The 17,386-nt window shown below is 40.0% G+C and overlaps 1 long non-coding RNA gene across 3 annotated transcripts in view; it reads right to left on the bottom strand.

Moving 5' to 3' along the window:
* Nucleotides 1-4,109: 4,109 nt before the first annotated feature.
* The window catches only part of LOC120750433 (uncharacterized), an 86,569-nt gene continuing 73,292 nt past the window's right edge, over nt 4,110-17,386 (bottom strand). The window contains exons 5-7 of one of the 3 annotated variants that reach the window (XR_005699983.2): nt 17,341-17,386; nt 4,350-4,445; nt 4,110-4,259 (exon numbers count right to left, since the gene is read on the bottom strand). The exon at nt 17,341-17,386 is cut by the window's right edge and continues 11 nt beyond it. This is a non-coding gene — a long non-coding RNA (uncharacterized LOC120750433). Of the gene's footprint in view, nt 4,260-4,349; nt 4,446-14,487 lie in introns of those variants that run through there. The other 2 variants (XR_009207660.1, XR_005699982.1) reach the window with 2 other exon arrangements.

The following is a 17,386-nucleotide window of genomic DNA, read 5'->3' on the forward strand; positions in this document are numbered from 1 at the left end:
GATTACACCTTATTTAGCCTGAATGGACAAGATCCTTTGTTGTACCCAAAAAACCTGACAGATAAGTCTAACCTTTTCCTCCAGCTCTTCTGGGTATTCAACTACGAGGAAAGCGACACTCCTTGATGATTATACCGAATCTCAAATCTCTTCTGCGTATACTTGTGCAACTCTGTGCTCTGTGGGAATCTGTGACACAGGCAAGTTGGCAACTGAAGGACCTTCTCCCAGACTGCTTTCTGATTTATGTAGACCTGTCACAGAGTGACTGATACAAGTGAAATAAATCTGTTGACGACTTAAAAGACATGGAACTTGACAGACATTCAAAGTAAGTCAGATACAGCTATTTCATGTTTTATCTTTTCCTGTGCTGTGTCTCTAAAATGAGATTAGCTGACATGGTCAAGGGGCAGAGTGAGGGATAAGCGGGTATAAGGTTTGGCCACAGTCTCCTAGGAGGGGTCCCCTACCCCTACTTCTGATTCTCTTTTCCAGCAATACATTTTTCACTATGATCACCATGCTTTGATCTTGGCTGACATCTCAGTCTTACAAACATTCTCCAAGACAATCTCAAGGCTTTAGAATTACATTACTCAACACAACAAATACCTCTTAGCAATTGTCCTGCTTTGAGCTTTTGAGGTACATTTTTGTATCTCAGCAGAGCAATTATGATGTTGGTATCACGCCTAAACGTAGGCCTAGACATTGATGAGCAGGCCCACTTTACATCGTTGTTGAAGGTAGAGGGTTTGCTGGAAAAATACTAGAAGTATACTCACAAAAACAGTTGTGGGATGTCCTACACTGATGGGGACTATCCAATCAGTATCGGGGAGGCAGCTACAGAAAATTTCTTCAGGACTTTCACAACTTTCCAGTAGCCCTGTATTTTTTTAACTTTCTCCCAGTTATGCATGCATCATAGTCCCAAACCTATCCTGTCCCAAGCAAAAAAATGAGAAAAAAACCACGTGTTCCATGTCAGAGTACTAAAAGACAACTTTTGCTATCTTCCATTAAGAAGTTTGTGGCACCTAGGTTTGTTGGTTTTGTTTCTTTTTTTCTATTAAAGACTATAGTTAAGGGCTCTGAATTAGAAATCCCTCTTGCATGCTGAACTATCCTGCAAGAAAAATTAACATCTCCTTGCTCTTTGAGCTGGCCATACCGAACCTTCCCAGGCTATGCCATGCAGGAGGGCTTGGGGAGGTGCAAGAGGCAGCCAGAAGAGCAGTGTGAAAACAGGCTACAACTGCACCATACAGCTAGTGAGCGTCAACACCTCTATCACACCATTTACTTGGCTAGAGCAACCCTCAGCAATGTCTTTCATTTGTAATGATCCACCTGGGCTATAAATGATCCATAATGTGGTTGTGTTAGCACCACATTGAGCTACCAGCTTCCTGGGCTTAGTATGCTATATTTCAACATTAATAATATCCTCTGATTTCATGAAGACCCTGTATCCATCAGAATTGTTGGTACCAGGAACAATCAAAGTGCTACAGATACTAGCTACCTTTCCCAATAAGTCTGTTGGGGTATAAAACATCACAGCTGAAGTCCAAGTGGACTTAAACATCCTGTAGCTGCACAGGGTAGAATGTCAAAGGAAAAGTTATTATCCTGTTTTACTAGTTTAATTTACTTCGTCCCTGTCCCTCATGAATCAGAAATCCACTGAGGGAAAGACTATTTCCCAAAATAAAACAGGGAGTGTGATGAATTAATCTTCCTATTCTTTTAAATATGATTCCATGTAAAAACCTCAGACTCATCACATAGATTTGTTCAGGGTTTTTTGGTTTGTTTGTTTGGGTTTTTTTTTGTTTGTTTGTTTGTTTTTGGTGTTTTTTATTTTGTTTTTTGAGGCCATTGTAGTGTTATACTGATGCAACATCAATGTGTACGTCTCTGTGTAATCTTGATACATCCTGCCACGAAGTTTCCTTGTAAATTTTCTGCCAATAAAAAGACTGCTAGAGAAAACAATCTTGAGAATTAGTGGCCTCGAATGTAACCCCACAAAAATGACCAGAGGTATGAAAAGGAAGCTGGATTGAACAAATTTGCAAATGCAAAATAATCTCTTATAAAGTCCCAGCTACAAACCCAGGATTCTTTTTCTCTCATTTCTGTCTTTTTTTCAAGTTTTAATCTCCATTTTCCCTTCTCAGAAGGGGGAAGACTCTGAAGGAAAAAAAGTCTGCAGCAGAAAGAGCAAAAACCTATCTACATTCTACCCAGAGCCAGCTTCCCTTACAGTGAGGGCATCACTGCTTTTCCTAGAAAAATATAATTCTCTCTTCCAGGCAGCTGAATCTTACCCCAGAACTCCTGGATTTGGCTGCAGATTCCTTCTTTCTTTTTTTTTTTTTTTTTTTTTTTTTTTCTTTTTTCCAATAATAGAGCATATTTTTTATATCACATGCATTGTTTATGTCTGTGGAACAGTCACTTTATCTTTTGTTTTTCTGATACTGTGGATGTACATCAAACAACATAATGAAAGAAGCCATCCATGACGTGCATTGCACCATAGATAGATTATGTAAATATTTTTTAACAATCTACCAAGCAAATAACCAATTTAAGAGAAATATAATTACCTTTAAATCCTATGTATTGTAAATGTTTGCTTTTAATCCTTTATGTAACCTTATTAAAAATTTCAAGATGGATACATTCTCCCACCGAATCTGACAAACATCTGGTTTACAATAAAGTCACGTGATGAAATTCCATCCAGAATCACATTTGTTCTTCAGTATGTTTTCTCCTACTATCATTCATAACACGGAACTTCTGTGTTTTGTCTGTGATATAAGACAGTACAAGGGTATGTTTTTATTAGGAATAATGCACAGTCGTTTCCCTTATAGAATTTAAATCTGCCGTCTATGCACAGGTATAGTCAAATATATTGATAGCCTCCCTTGTGGGTTCTGCTGACACTTGGGTTTAATTGCAGTGAACTTTGAATTCCTATCTTAAGGTCAGTTATTAACTATTGATGGATTCTCCTTTTCTCCATTTAATGCTAAAGTATTCATACTAACCAAGACAGATGGGAATGCTGAAGAAATTTTTCAACGCCATGGCTGAGCAAGATACCTTTACACTCTTCCTCTGTGGCAAGCGGAGAGCCCTTTTCTAAAAGTGGTGATCACTCACGCTCAGCCTAAAAAGAAAAACACAGCACAACAGTGCTCTGCTGACCCCTCACCACTTTTTGTTCTGCCAGCACCATCTTCCTAGAAATGAAAGGTCCTCTACGCTGCTATTAGGAGAAAAGAAAATAAGATTTCCTCAGGCACAACCTTGGATACCAACCTTGAAACCAAATGGGGGTCAGGATGCAGAGGAGCAACTGCAGCACGGCGCAACACCCAGCAGGGCTGACAAACAACTCTGCTCCTTTGGGCTTCCCAGAAGGGAAAAGAGTGCCCCTCAGAGATTTATAAACACATACATAATAAATGGGAGGCTGAAGTTTAAACTGTTATGAAGCATTCTCTACTCCGCTTCCGAAGTCCTCTGTGATTTAAAGAGCTGACATTTACTGTGTGCAGGCCTATTATTCAGAATGACTGTTTGTGTATAGACAATATTTTAAACTGGCTCGCTGTAGATGAAAAATTCTTATTAAGTCAGAAAAAACAGTTTAAGTAGGTAACACTCTCCCAGTTTAGACTGCTGTAAGTCTTGCTGACCCACTGCAGGGAAGGCAGGGGGGCAGGTGAGCCTGTCAACACCATCTGCCCCGTCAGTGTGGGGAGATGGAGGTCCCAGCCCCACGGGTGCTCTGCCAAGGCAAGTGTGGCATCAGCCGAGGCTGCCCTCGCCTCTCCCACCTGCCAAGCAAACGACACAGAGTGGTTTGGTGCCACTGTCACACATTTAATCCTCCCTCTGTCACAGAAGCTTTGACAAGCGCTGGAGCCAGGGAAGGTCTGCCTCTCCTGGAGCCAGCGGCACGGCTCACACTGGGGTCCTCCACGGTCCTTGGAAGCGTTCAGACAACCAACCCTCGGCACCAGCTGGGTGAGAAAAGTCCTGAGACACCACCCCGGCCACACCCTTTCTCTCACCTGGCTGGAAGGTTTTCCACACTCATCCTTCTCCAACCTGTTTCCTTATGCCACGGTCCAGATGGCAGTCAAGCGGGATGTGCTTCTGAGGCATCCTCCCTGCGCTGAGCCTGTTGCTGCAAGGACCAGAAATCTCTCAGGAACCTCTAGGTATTCCTGTAGGAAAACAAACCAGAACTGAAGCATGCACATAGGGATTTGGGTCTACATTGCAGTAATTCAAAATATTCCTTGCAGACTTGATACCTTGTCATTGTGAAACATACTCAATGCACTCTTCAAAGCACGTTCATGAAGATGAACTTTTCTTCAGTGAGCTCACCCCTTGCACACCATCCAAACCTGAAAGCAGAATATTTTATTTTCTATAAATATTTTTCAGGTGTATTTAGAGCAGAGAAATTCACTCATAACTGAGGAACAACAAAAACAGTGATATCTCTCTTTATCACTGCTGACAAGACAAATCTGTCTCTCCAGCAGGCAGATTACTCTGCACAAAAGACCCCATTATACATTATTTTATTGTCTTTGTATTTGATAATAACACACGGTTTAGAGAGTATTTAATACACAATGCGTAGATTTGGCTAAATACAACTGGACTCGGATTTTTCTGGTGGAATATGTTGACCTGATACAGAAAATCAGCCAACTCAAAGTTTGTGCACTAAAATGCACATTTTAATCGTGATGGCTTTCATGAGTTTTAAGCATAGAATTAAACAGAGAGTAATAAACTGGGGACTTTGACCCCAAAATTTACATTCAGACTTTTACAACAGGAGTTTTAGAGATAGAAAACATTACTGTTATCCACTGACCTCAACTGATAGAGAAAGGAACTAACAGAGAAAATAGAACTCACCTGAAAAATCCGTGCACAAGGGTACAAAACAGACACAGTGAACATGGACCCAAACACTCGAAGTAGAAAAACTGTTCTCTGACCCAGTATTTGGCAGCAAGAGTGATACAAAGGACTTGTGTGCTTCCCAAACAGCACCTCCACCACTTCTGCTGCTCAACTACCAATCACATTCCTTGCGTGTTTTGGCTCAACCATTCCCTTGGCCAAATCCTTGGCAAGGATTAGGTATTTTCATGGATCAAGGGCCATTCCCAACAGGTAACTTCTGAGCAACCATCTCATTTTTGAAGGTAAAAGTGTATAAAAATACGCAAGTGAGTAACATTGTGCCCAAGAGCCTTACTGCCACAGAATGTTCGCTGACATGTTTAATTTCCTAATATAAAGATATATACAGATGTATTTTGCTGAAGGTGTTGGCATGCCTTGGACAGACCAGGAAAACCTATAGGAAAAGCAACATCTCAACAAATTGCAACCTGTTTAATCCTCTTTTCTTTAATTTCTTGTACTGCAGAACAAAAGGCCAAGATAAAACCCTAAGCTACCATTTCATAAAGCAACCACAGAAAAATTATTACCAATTAAATCTGGGAAAAACCAACAGCCAAACTGCAACTTCTAATATCTGCGAAAGGGTTGAAATAACTAATCATCAGCAGCTGATCAAGAAGCAATTTAAACATAGCCAAGGCCTTTAAAAAAATCATCACGGACAAAAAGTAAAGAAAAGCAGATAAATATTGCAAGATTTATTTTTTATATAAGATTTTCCAATTAGAAACAGAAAAATATTTGCTTTCTTCCCTTTATAAATGATATTTTGATATGCACCACTTTTAAATACTGGGTATGACATTAGTGCTTCAAAACAGATTTAGTAGGTTTTAGTAGTTTCTACTGAGTAGATTATTTACGAGATCTTTTAGCTTCTTTGGTTTTATTAAGAGTGCGGAATATAATACTATTTGTGCATCAAGAAATAGTGGATTACCCAAGTGTTGGCAGCAATTCCTGTAAAACACATAACTCTTAATCATCTCTTTCAGGCATTTTTTCCTATTTGCAAAGTCTGCATCTGGACCCTTTTTTTTTTTTTTTCCCCTTAGTTAAGGCATTTCTCTTTAAAGCATAATACTACACCTGTAATTTGGACTTTCTTACTGACTTCTGTAAAGACAATTTTTTTTTTGGAAAAGGGGGAAGAATGCACATAAAGAACTGTCTTTCAAGCAAAGATCCTCTGAAAACACATTTTAAAGATCCCAAACCAATATTCACTTAGCTTTTTTCTTGGTTCAAGGAGGCATGTAAAAGCCCAACAAAACCAATGGAAATAGTGCTTGTCAGTCCATGGAAATCAGGATCTCAGCCTTTTTTTGCAGCAGTGAAGTGAATATAGCAAAGCTTCTAATGACTTCATCAGGACTTGGATTTAGTCCTGACAGGAAACACAGCCATAAAATCATAAATTCAGTAAGATGAAATTCCAAGTGAGTATATTTGGTCAAAGAAGGTGAGGACTGAAAATGCACAGAGAGAAAAAAAGTACAAACCCAGGTGTCTACAGCTGTTAAAAAATGAGCTGGTGTCATGCTGGTAACCCTTTAAAATAATGGTCTAATCATTATTAATTCCTTCGATATTTAATGTAATAACATTAATCATGATGAACTCATTTGGTATTAATGTGAATGTCAGATGTACCTCTCCACATACACGCACATCATTTTGGGATTAGCACCTTGCTATATAATTCTTTTTGCATCTCTCAAAAAGTGCTGAGGACAGTTGTTTTGTGACTTTGAGCACAAGCCCTACTTATATACAACCATTTCCACTCAGCTTTGAGAGCATCTCCAAGTGCCTGGTAAGTAGTTCCAGCACCTAGAGGTGGGAGGTAGATTATGGAAGAGAAGCCATTGATAGTTTACAAAAAACCTTGGGCTGTTTTTGCTCTTATTTGCTTCATGCTAACAAGTGTTGATGACTGTTCTGAGCCCGACCTGCTGTAGATGGGAGCTGACATTTTAATAACGAAGATGAATGTTAATGAGGATCTGGACCACCAACAAGATTTCTTGGTCAAGAGAAGACCACTGCCACTGCAGCTTGGTGGCTTCTAATAATCAGACAAAATCTGAAAGCATCATCCAGATGGTGCTTCCAGAGAAAGTGCTTTCTGGGATGCCTACTGGCAATGCCCAAGATCGACAAAACCCATTAGGCTCCCAGTTACTTTCCTGGCAGACACAGAGAAAAATAGTGATCTCAAATAGCAGGGTATGGAGGAGACGGCTGTCCTATGGAAGCTAACTGTGACAAAATAGATTGCACCCACAATCCCTATAAACAAGAAAATGTCATCAGACTATAATTATTCCTAAATAACATGCATTTTTAATTGTATTGAAATTCCTAGCATTTTATGCCAGTGCAACTCATACAAATGCCTTGGTGCAGCCTTCCCAACCACTCGTAATAAATTTGTCCATTTACTGTCTTTTGCTCATTTCTGAACAGCTTGGCACGCCGTGAGTTAAAATTCATTTTCTTCTTTTTCTTTAAAGTACAATATCCATTTAGCTTCTATCCTCTGAACTTTTATTCATTCATTATTAACACTGAAAGCCAAAGTGCATGAGAGAAGTTCAGTCCTATCGGCATTTCAGATGAAAGTGATGTCTCGGTGTATTAGCAGTACACCACACTATCATACATAAAATGCTGCCCTGTCCTCCAACAAAGCAGCCGTGTCCCAGTGCCTAATAGGATCACTTACTTCAAATGTGACACCACCTTCTTTGAAATATTTGTTTAGATTTCAAAAACATATGAAGGTTCTCAAACTCGAACAAAATCTCCAGCCTCCAAGCCCAGGCTCTGATTCTAAAGAGCTTTCCATTCGATAAATCAGAGCCTGAATCCAGGATTTTTTTTTTTTTTTTTCCTTGTGGCTTGGCTTTTTTTTTTTATTTTTGGGATAAAAATAAATGTCATCTGGTTTTGACTGCAGATAATGAATCATATTAAGAATTTTAAAAGCACTATTCTCTTTTTTGAGACCTAATTTCAGACCTATTAACACTTTAATATGAAACAGAAGCCCATCATTTCATTAGAAAAAAGAATAAGGCCTCTCTTGTGCCATATGTTTCTTCCTTTATAAAAAATCCTTTTGAAATCCTAGATTGGGCAGCATCAGAGCAGAATATAGATCTGGCACAAAGACAACATATAGGTGAGCGGATCTTGCACCAGGGAGATTAACTATTTCAAGCAAAATTACAGATTTCTGGAAAACTCTCCTTCCCGTTCCTTACAATAATAAATGATCCAATTCACAAATAATGAACAATTGCAGCACAAAAATAGAATCCTGGTGGGGGCAACCAAAAAAACATGTGAAATGCTGGCATTCCACCTCCACAAACTTACCTATGATTGCCCAAAGGACAAACAGCTGCTTCTTACAAGTGATTTTTGGTAGGTTAGATATTTATTAAATAAGGGAAAGAAAATTACAGCTGTCCCTTTTCAATATTTGGGTTTTAAAAATGAAAATGTCTTTAAGACACACAGAACATGAATGCAAGAGGTGGTGTGATAGCAGAGAACCTTATTGCACATAATTAACAGACACATAATGTCTGGTTACTAGTAATTTCCTTCTAGCTGAGTAAGGAAATAATTTAATCATGTTGATCAAATGAATCCCATGAGCCCAGTGCAACATTATGCCTTTTTTTCCCCCCCTCTCTAAATCTGCATTAACTGATAAGAGTGTACTTGGTGAAATCATGGAACCCAACCTTGTTTAAGTATCCTTAATTTTACCGAAAATATTGGCATGATTTTAGTAATTGGGTTAATCAAGTATTTCAGTAAAACCATTTCTAATTCCTGGTGCTGACCTCAAAGGAAAAACAGCAGGGAGAAGGAAGAAAGAAATAACTCCAAGTGTTCCTTATTTGAAACAGAAGCAAAATATATATTTTTAAATTGCATATTCCATGTTGCTCTGTTATAACAGAAGGAAGGTATTTCTATAAAGACATGCAAAAAAACCTAAAAAATAACTCCCTTAAATACTTGAGTCTTAAGCAGCTAAGTGTAAATTACTATTATTCACCTCCTCTCACTCCCAAAATACCGCCAGGTGCAACTCAGAAATCGGCATGTAGAATTTTCTTTTTTCCCCTGTAAACTATGATTTTATGTGATAATACATCATTTGCCTTGTCATTCCAGGGTTTCATAGTAAAATCTTTTGTGGGATTCTGCTATTGTTCTCTTTGAACTACTTAGAAAAAGCACTGAACTACCTTCTGTGCTATCTCAGGTAGTTTTCCGTAATGTGGTGATATAATTTAACACTTACCATAATACATTTTATCCACCTATTGTTTGCTAAATAATTCCTGCAATAACACTTTTATTCTTTCCATAATTCTTTAGGGTAATGCTGGAGGAATAATATTTTTACTGCAGTGATTGATGTCGGATTCTCCAGCATGAATAGACCCCACGAATGCAGGTTATTGATAAGCATAAAAAAAAAAGCTGTATGAAAAGAATATCAGGGATCAAAGGGTTAATACCATTTTATGAGGTTGTAAAAATCTACCTCAAGAATCTTGTGTTAGCAATATTCTTTGTGTAAGATGTATGTTATTAAAACAAGTAGCAGCATCTGAATTAAAGTGACAGTATGATGGATGACTAGTGAAGTGGAATCAGAGTCGTTTGCAGCATTTTGGGCTAGATGTGGGAATTCTGCCTCAGAGGTAGGACGCCTGGCAGACGCATCGATTCCGGGCTGACGCACGTTCATAAATATGCCCCTGGAGAGGTGTGGCCTAGCAGAATTTACAAAATTATGTTCATGAATTATTTAACATTTATTTATGGATGCTATATTTAAACAGCATTTGCAAAGGAGAAAAAAAAAAAAAAAAAAAAAAAAAGAGAGACCACGGCGTACATGGCGAGCTTTAGATAAAGCAAACGCTGCACAAGACAGAGATGGTCTGCATACCTCACTGAGAGAGGGTAAGTCTAGCACAACTAGGTAAGTGATATGTCAGTGCTGTGGCTTTATACACCGGAGAGACTGACGATTCTGGGAAATACCTGACAAGCTGGCAGTTCCGACCCCTGCCAAAGAGATCTCCTCAGAAAGAAATACCAAAGTGCTGATGGAGACTTCTGTGAGCAGCAGACTCCACGCCTGCCCCTGCAACCACCGTGTCTGAGAGCCTGCTCAGGGATCTGGCAGCGGATAACCTGCTCTTGATTGTTGTAGGGCACCTCTGATCTTGGTGTCAGACCACTTGATGTCATTTCCACAAATAATAGGCCTAAAAGGCCCAAAGTTAGGCTGGCATGGGAAAATCCCAGCCTCTCCCGACGTGCATGCATAAATATCACTAACATTTATTATATGATCGAGTTCTCTCTCTCTCTCTCAATTAATGCCACAGATTTTCCTCTGCTCAGCACGTTTGGAAAGCACAAGATGAATCCGTACTGCATGCAGTGAAATAAAGCTATAACAAAAAACTGAAGATGAAATGTCATGAAATAAAACAGGATCTCAAGGTAAAGCAGTATATCTTACCCTGGAAGGGAATACCCTTGAAGGTAGGGAAGTCTTTCATTTAGCACTGCACTGCTGGTTTACACATTACCCTCTATTTTACACTCTATTATGTTCTTCCATTGCGTAATTTCTTGGTCTTCAAAAGACATGATTTTACATTTAATTTTCACTATAGAGTATATGAATAACACTGCCTCATGGAATCATTCTATTTTGGTTTGTTTTCTTTGTTTCTAGTTGTAAGTATTCTGTTTTCAAGGCTAGATTCCTGCAAAGAGCAGGGAGAGGTATCCACAGTGCCCCTGAAAGCACTTTTAATTGGGGATGTACACAGCTATAAATGGTCCCCCTAAGAAGGCTGATAATGGGGTTATTCCTTTAGAAAACTTCCTTCACTAGTATTTTCCTGACAAAAATGCTCTAGGAATACAGTTTTTCGCTGTTAAACTTCAAATTTAAGGCCTTACGACAGTCAACCTGTCAATGGAATGATCTGAAGAGCAATCATCTTTATCCAGATATTCAGCAAAACCTTTTGTAGCCTGCAATTCCTCAACCTCCTGAGTCCATAATGTCCATACTGTCAAAATATGCTCCCCAGCATCTAACAATCTTATTTTCAATAGTTTAGTCCCACTATTTTTAATTCTGTGTCAGGGGGACACAGAGGAATTCCCTTTCTCTGTGCAGCCACCCTTTATAGATTTGATGCCTGTAACCATGCTCCCCTGGCCTTTTTCACTCTACGCAACCCTAGTTCAGTCTGTCCTCAAAATGCCACATTTGGCAAACCTCCAAGAAATCATCCTGCTCCCTTTGCAACCTCTCCCACAAAGGTTCATTGTTCTCCTTATCACACCACCTCAGAAAAAGTCTCACCAAGGAGATGGTGACTTCCCTTCCTCATCTCAGCATGCGCACTGTCCTCCCTGCCTTGGACATAATTTCCTATTGCACAAAAACAGGTTTGTGCTCACCTACTAACCCGCTGAAGACCTGTTTGATTCCTTCTCATAAAACAGGTGTATCCTGGGTTGTGTTTATCAGAGTATTAATTTCCACACACTCCCAGAGCCTGGCATTTGGTCTCACCAAATGCATTCTCCTGCTCCTTGTTGTTTTTCCTGCTTGTCAAGAAGATTTTGAAATCTACTCCCATTCAACAACCTGCCTCAGACTCCCTCAATTTGGTGTCACCTGCAAGTTTAATTATTTCAGCATCCACTTCATTATCCAAATCATTATTGAAAATGTGGGAAGGGTCCTAAACAGAACTTAGTCAGTACATCCCTCCAGTGTGAGTGGCTATTTTTCTAACTCACTTTGCACCCACATGAAAGTGGTTTCCCTTAAACTAGATGACTTATGGGAATAGTCCCCCATAATGTTGTTTAAATCTGTCTCTTATTAAATTGTTGCACAAAAATTCAAGTGGTTGAGCTAATAGGCTTGTGGTCCATCTTTTCCCAGAAGTGAAGGTAAGAGATAACAAAAAGTAAGAAATCCTGCATCATATTCAGCACAATTTTGCCTTCTAGTTTTTGCTTCACATCATGTCAGGAGGGGTGTGAAACATGTGCTTCAGGTCTATGGCTCCGAGTTAAGGCAGAGTTAAGACCCTTTGGGACTACAAAACTGTGGGTTTCTCTGTAGAAAGAGATTCCTTTCATTCTCATCACCCCTAGCTTATCCACCGTGGCAGGAAAGAAAAGAAGGACTGCTCCACATGCCCTTCTCCAACCTCCAAAGACACAGTTCCAGCACCAACATGTGTTGCCTCCACAGATGTGGGTCCTGAGCCATTGTGGGAGGGCTGCCACACATCCTCTGCCTGCCCTTAGGCAATTGCTTTCCAGTGGGAGGGCACAGCCTCACCTGTTTCAACTCCAAACAGGAAAAAACATTTGACAAACTGTCCATGCAAAAGCTTTGCAAGCCGGATACAAGCAGGGAAAAAAATTTCTTCTTTTAAAGAAACGTATCAGACCAACACTGTTTTCTCTGCTGCCTAAGACACGTGTTTTGATTGAGGATTTCATTACAATTTTCTCCCATTTACTTACTTTGGGAGTTTATTTATCAAGTGCAAACAGCTTTCCCACCAGAGAGCTTGGAAACTACAGATTTTTGCTCTGTCCATTAAGGTTTTATTTTAATACTGTATAACTTTACAGATGCCAAAGGTGGTGTTAAAGCAAATAAAAAGAACCCCAAACCATGGAGCAAACACTGTTCTGCATTTAACTTTTATGTGGCAACACGAAGGACTCATCAACCTTAATCCTGCTACTTGTGAGAGTGGTGCACTATCAAATGGCAGTGCTGGCAGCAGGCACGAACTTAAAATTTGGGATTGGGCTTTAGGTTTTCAAATTTGGTTTAAAGTGTATTAATTTATGATTTAATTATTTTAAAAAAGACAAAATGCTGGCTCTGTTCTCTATATCAGTTTCTTTAATTAAGTGCAATATTCTCTGATGATTCTGTTCTAGCAGACAGCTCCAAATCTCAACTTTCACAGAAATTTAGGGATGTCTCAATGTGGCCAACCCAAGCTTGGAACACTATCCAGAAGTCATTAGAGGCAATCAGTTTTGATTTTCCAGCATATTTTTCCTCTGCTGCATCCCCTTTTCATCTGGAAGCAACTCCTGTCTCTTTTCTAATTGATGAGGTGAACTGGTATGAGTGAGCTTATGATTTCTGCTCTTTGAGTGGCAGGGAAGTAAATGGAAAAATTGTCTCAAAAGTTTAAATGAGGGATTTGGCTTTCGCAATAGTGGAATTACTAGTGCTCAGTGGACTTTACTTAACTGTTGCATGCCAAAGAAATAAACCATGAATGATTAGGGTAGTAGGATTTTTGTTATCAGATAAATCGTCACTTACTCAGGTTCTCTGACTTCCCTTCCTTTCCAGGGTTTGGATTTTTTTCCTTTCCATTTTTAGTTCACTGACAACAAGAAATATCTCTGAACTGGAAAACCCTGACCTGACTCAAAAGCAGCATTTCAAATGCTTCTCTGTCTCTTTAAAACCTCTGACTTTCTGCAATGTTCGGAGCCCTTCCTTCAGTTTTCAAGTACTTAACCCATTAAGTCTGGGCTCTTTCACAGACTGGAAATGCTTCTCAAGGAGCCCAGAGAAATTATCTTACTTTTTAAACACTGCATGCCTTAAAAGTAAGTATTAAAATATGAAACTTTGATTTTTCTTTTTTTTTACTGTTCAATCAATGCCAGTACTTTTAAAAGAAGGTGGGTAATTTCCAGCAAAATAAACTCAGTAGAATTGGAGCAGGAATCTGCTCAGCTCCATTACTGCAAGGAAAAAATAAAGGAAATTCTTTTACATGCTAATGACTGGTGGATTTCTGTCAATTTAATCTGTCAAGTACTAGGATCTCAAGAGTACCAAAATATTCATAATTAATATAAGTCTTGACATGACAACCCAAAAGGTACTGAAGTGCTTGGTACACTATCAGATAAATCTGTACTTCCTACTAATCTCTCTTGCTCCCATGCAGGCACCAGAATTAAATCACTTTACAGATCTCTGGTGCAGCTTTGCCCCTACATAACTTTTGCACTTTCCTGATATAAGTCTGGGCTTTTCCAGCTAAAGGCACCAAGCCAAATTACTTTCTCATTGTAAACGCAGGGAAAATGAAACATGTCTTGCAGAGCAAACTGGGCTTCACCTTTAGGACACCCTGATTCAATCCTCAAATTCAGCACTAACAAATCAAGAACTTGTTGAGAATACGGAAGACTGCAGGCACACATAAGCACTGAAATATTCTTGGGTCCTTTTTCACGTGAAATTTGTAATAAAATGTTTGGCACCAGCTTCATTTGTATCACAGAAGGGCTCAATAAACACAAAAGAAATTGAGTCACAAAGAAACTGGGTTGCAAAGATAAATGCATTTGAGGCTCTGAAGCCTCTGTGGGGAAACAGGAAGATGAGGAAAAGCCGTTCTCTCCTGTAATTTCGCTTTCTCCTCCAGCCCCGAAAGACTGGGCTGCTGCATGTTCCAGCTAAGGGCTACTGGGAGCTAAAGCACGCATTAGAGCTACAAAACAAAGCTCATTATAAGCGGCACAGGAACACTACAGGTAATGGAAACATTCTGGTGGAATTCCAGGGTTTTTGAACCAGGTGTTACGACAGAAATCCCAGCCTCAGTGCAGTCAGAAGCAAAACACCTTTTTGACATTATAAAACCAAGAACTCATCCAGTATGTGCTTTTTTTCTGTCTTTCTGCCTTCTTCATTTATCACTTTATGCATTCTGTTGGATTTATTTTCTTCTGACCCTCCGCTTTACTTGGAGTCGCAGTTTCTCCTAAACAGAATCCAAGCTCAATAATGGTCAAGACTGAGGTGAACTTTTGAACCCACAAGGGTTGAACAGGTTCAAAATTAAACAGGAACAAGAAAACAGTTCAGTTCAAGTTATTATCTTCCTACATTCAACACTTCTGATCTTATTCTCTGGGCAATTACACATGCGGATTTAACAATGTGCAAAAACATTTACCAGGATGGGACCGGAGCCATAATCTGTAAACATATACGTAATTGCCATTGACATGAAGTTTGCACTGAAAGGCCTTTCAACAAGTTTGCTGGAAAAAATAAGAAACCCACCAAACTTCACTATTTGGGCCTTTGGCAACGAAACCCAGGCTGCTACTGTAGAGAGCCACAAAATACTTCCTGTAGTAAAACGTGCACAGCTCCAGCAGAGAGAGAGGTGAATCTGACACTGTGGCATGTTTTTGGATTTCATCACTGTCCACGAACATTTTGGATATCATTAAAAGAAAATTATGCTTCTAGTCTTCTTGCTACAGAGAAAAGAATGTGAACAGAGCACCAATGTTTTCTGAAAGCACTCAGTTCTGAAGCTGGGCTCCTGGCATGCAGCAGCTGGCTGCCTCCTCTCCCAGGGGTTTGGTCTGAGACAGGAGGGGGGGAGGTCCCTGGTGCTCAAGCAGAGAAAAGACCAATGTGGGGACTCAGGCTCTGCTAAGAGGTGGAAAGGAGAACTTGTAACGCAGGTTTTATTCTGTCTCGTCCGTCCTGACCATAGCAGCGCTGCACGTTGTGCAATGTATCTGGGGACAGAGAGCTGTCCAATATTTCCAACTGACATGCTCTGTTCTAAATCAAGTATATATCAAGGAGAACTGTCTGCTTTGACTTTCTTCATCTCTGTCACCATGAAATGCAGGTGAGGTTATGCTGCTCTCACATGTCCAGAGAGAGGCAAACCCACCACGCCCTCAAGTTCTTCCAGCCCCTGCCCAGAGCCCAGGCACACTGGAATGGTGCAGGCAGGCTGCTCCAAGGACTAGAGGGACCACAAAACAGCCCAGCAAAGAAACACAGCTCCTTGCAGCACAATAAAGAGCCATCCCAAAACACACCCTCCCAAAATCTCAACAGACAAATCATATTGGCAGTGCTGGCAAGAAGATTTTAAAGAGGATATGTGAGATGGAAAGAGGCAAGTCATGCCAGTGAAGGAGGATTTGTAAAACCCCCTGTGCAAAGAATTAGGCCTCTCCTGGTAAATCACTGCCCTTGAGAGCAATCTTGGGTTGAATAATCCCCTTGCAAACGTAACCATGCTGACAGCAAGCTCAGGTATGGAGACGGAGCAAGGAGGTGTGCTAGAGGAAAGAAGGTCAGTGTTGGCAAAGTCTTTGCCTGCTCCAAGAACAGAAATATTGGCCAAACAGCCTGGTGTCCAGGAGGAGTCCAAACTTCTGAGGAACAGCTTCTACTGAGGATTAAAGGTGCCCCATTGGTAAATAAATCCAGTTAAAATTATTAAATCACTCCCCCTGCTTGTGAGCTTCCTAACTTGCACTGCATGTGGAAGCCAAGTTCTACTGATTGCCTGAGAAAGGTGGGACTTTCCCTCTTTGGAGTCTTCCTCCCAAAAAAACCTGATGACATTTTGCATTAGGGGATCTCAGACATACCCTTCTATTATCCACCAAGACCTCAAATCTTTGTCAACCTCAATTTGCCATTTCTCACACACCTCTGAAATTTACAGTGATGCATCTAGCCCCACTTCTCTGGAATCCTCATGACGAACATCAGCTTTCAAAGCTCACCTTGTGAGCTTAATATTCCTCCAATTTTTCCCCCCACTTTATCAGTTAAAATATACAGAATGTGAGTACTCCTTATGCTTAGAAACATAAAAAGGAATTTCAGCCATCCTGCCAGATTAGACACGCAGGTGTTATCAGTAAGGCTGATAGGATGAGTTCACCAAAGACAAAATACCAGGATGGCTGTTACAGGCAAACAGGGGCACTGAAAGTGTTCATCTGAAGCCTCCCTTGTCCTTTCCCGGAGCGCAAACTTTGCTGTCATCCATAAATCAAACAGTTTATGAGGCTGCAATATTTACACTCTAATTAAAAAATCATAAAGCCAGACCCCTTCAGTTTGTAAAAAGAAGAACTCAGGATCTGCTATCGAAACATTGTGTTAATCAGTAACTCCTAATGATCTGCTCCACAGCCTTGGAGGTTACATGCTTATTCAGCTACACATAGCAAACAAGATAATGAGGGAAAGTGGAAGAAGTGAAGGGAATATGTCACAGCAAACACAGGGTTTTGCCACCACCAGGACCTGCTCCTAACCCCTCCAATTCTCATGTTACAGTTTATTTTCTCATTTTCAAAAGGCAACAGATTTATAAAGTAAAGCTTTGACAACATGTTACATACGGAGCGATCTTGAGATGTTTTCTGTGTGTGCAGCTCCTGAAGAATC

The sequence above is a fragment of the Hirundo rustica genome, chromosome 3 (assembly GCF_015227805.2).
Source record: "Hirundo rustica isolate bHirRus1 chromosome 3, bHirRus1.pri.v3, whole genome shotgun sequence".
In the NCBI taxonomy this organism is placed as follows: domain Eukaryota; kingdom Metazoa; phylum Chordata; class Aves; order Passeriformes; family Hirundinidae; genus Hirundo; species Hirundo rustica.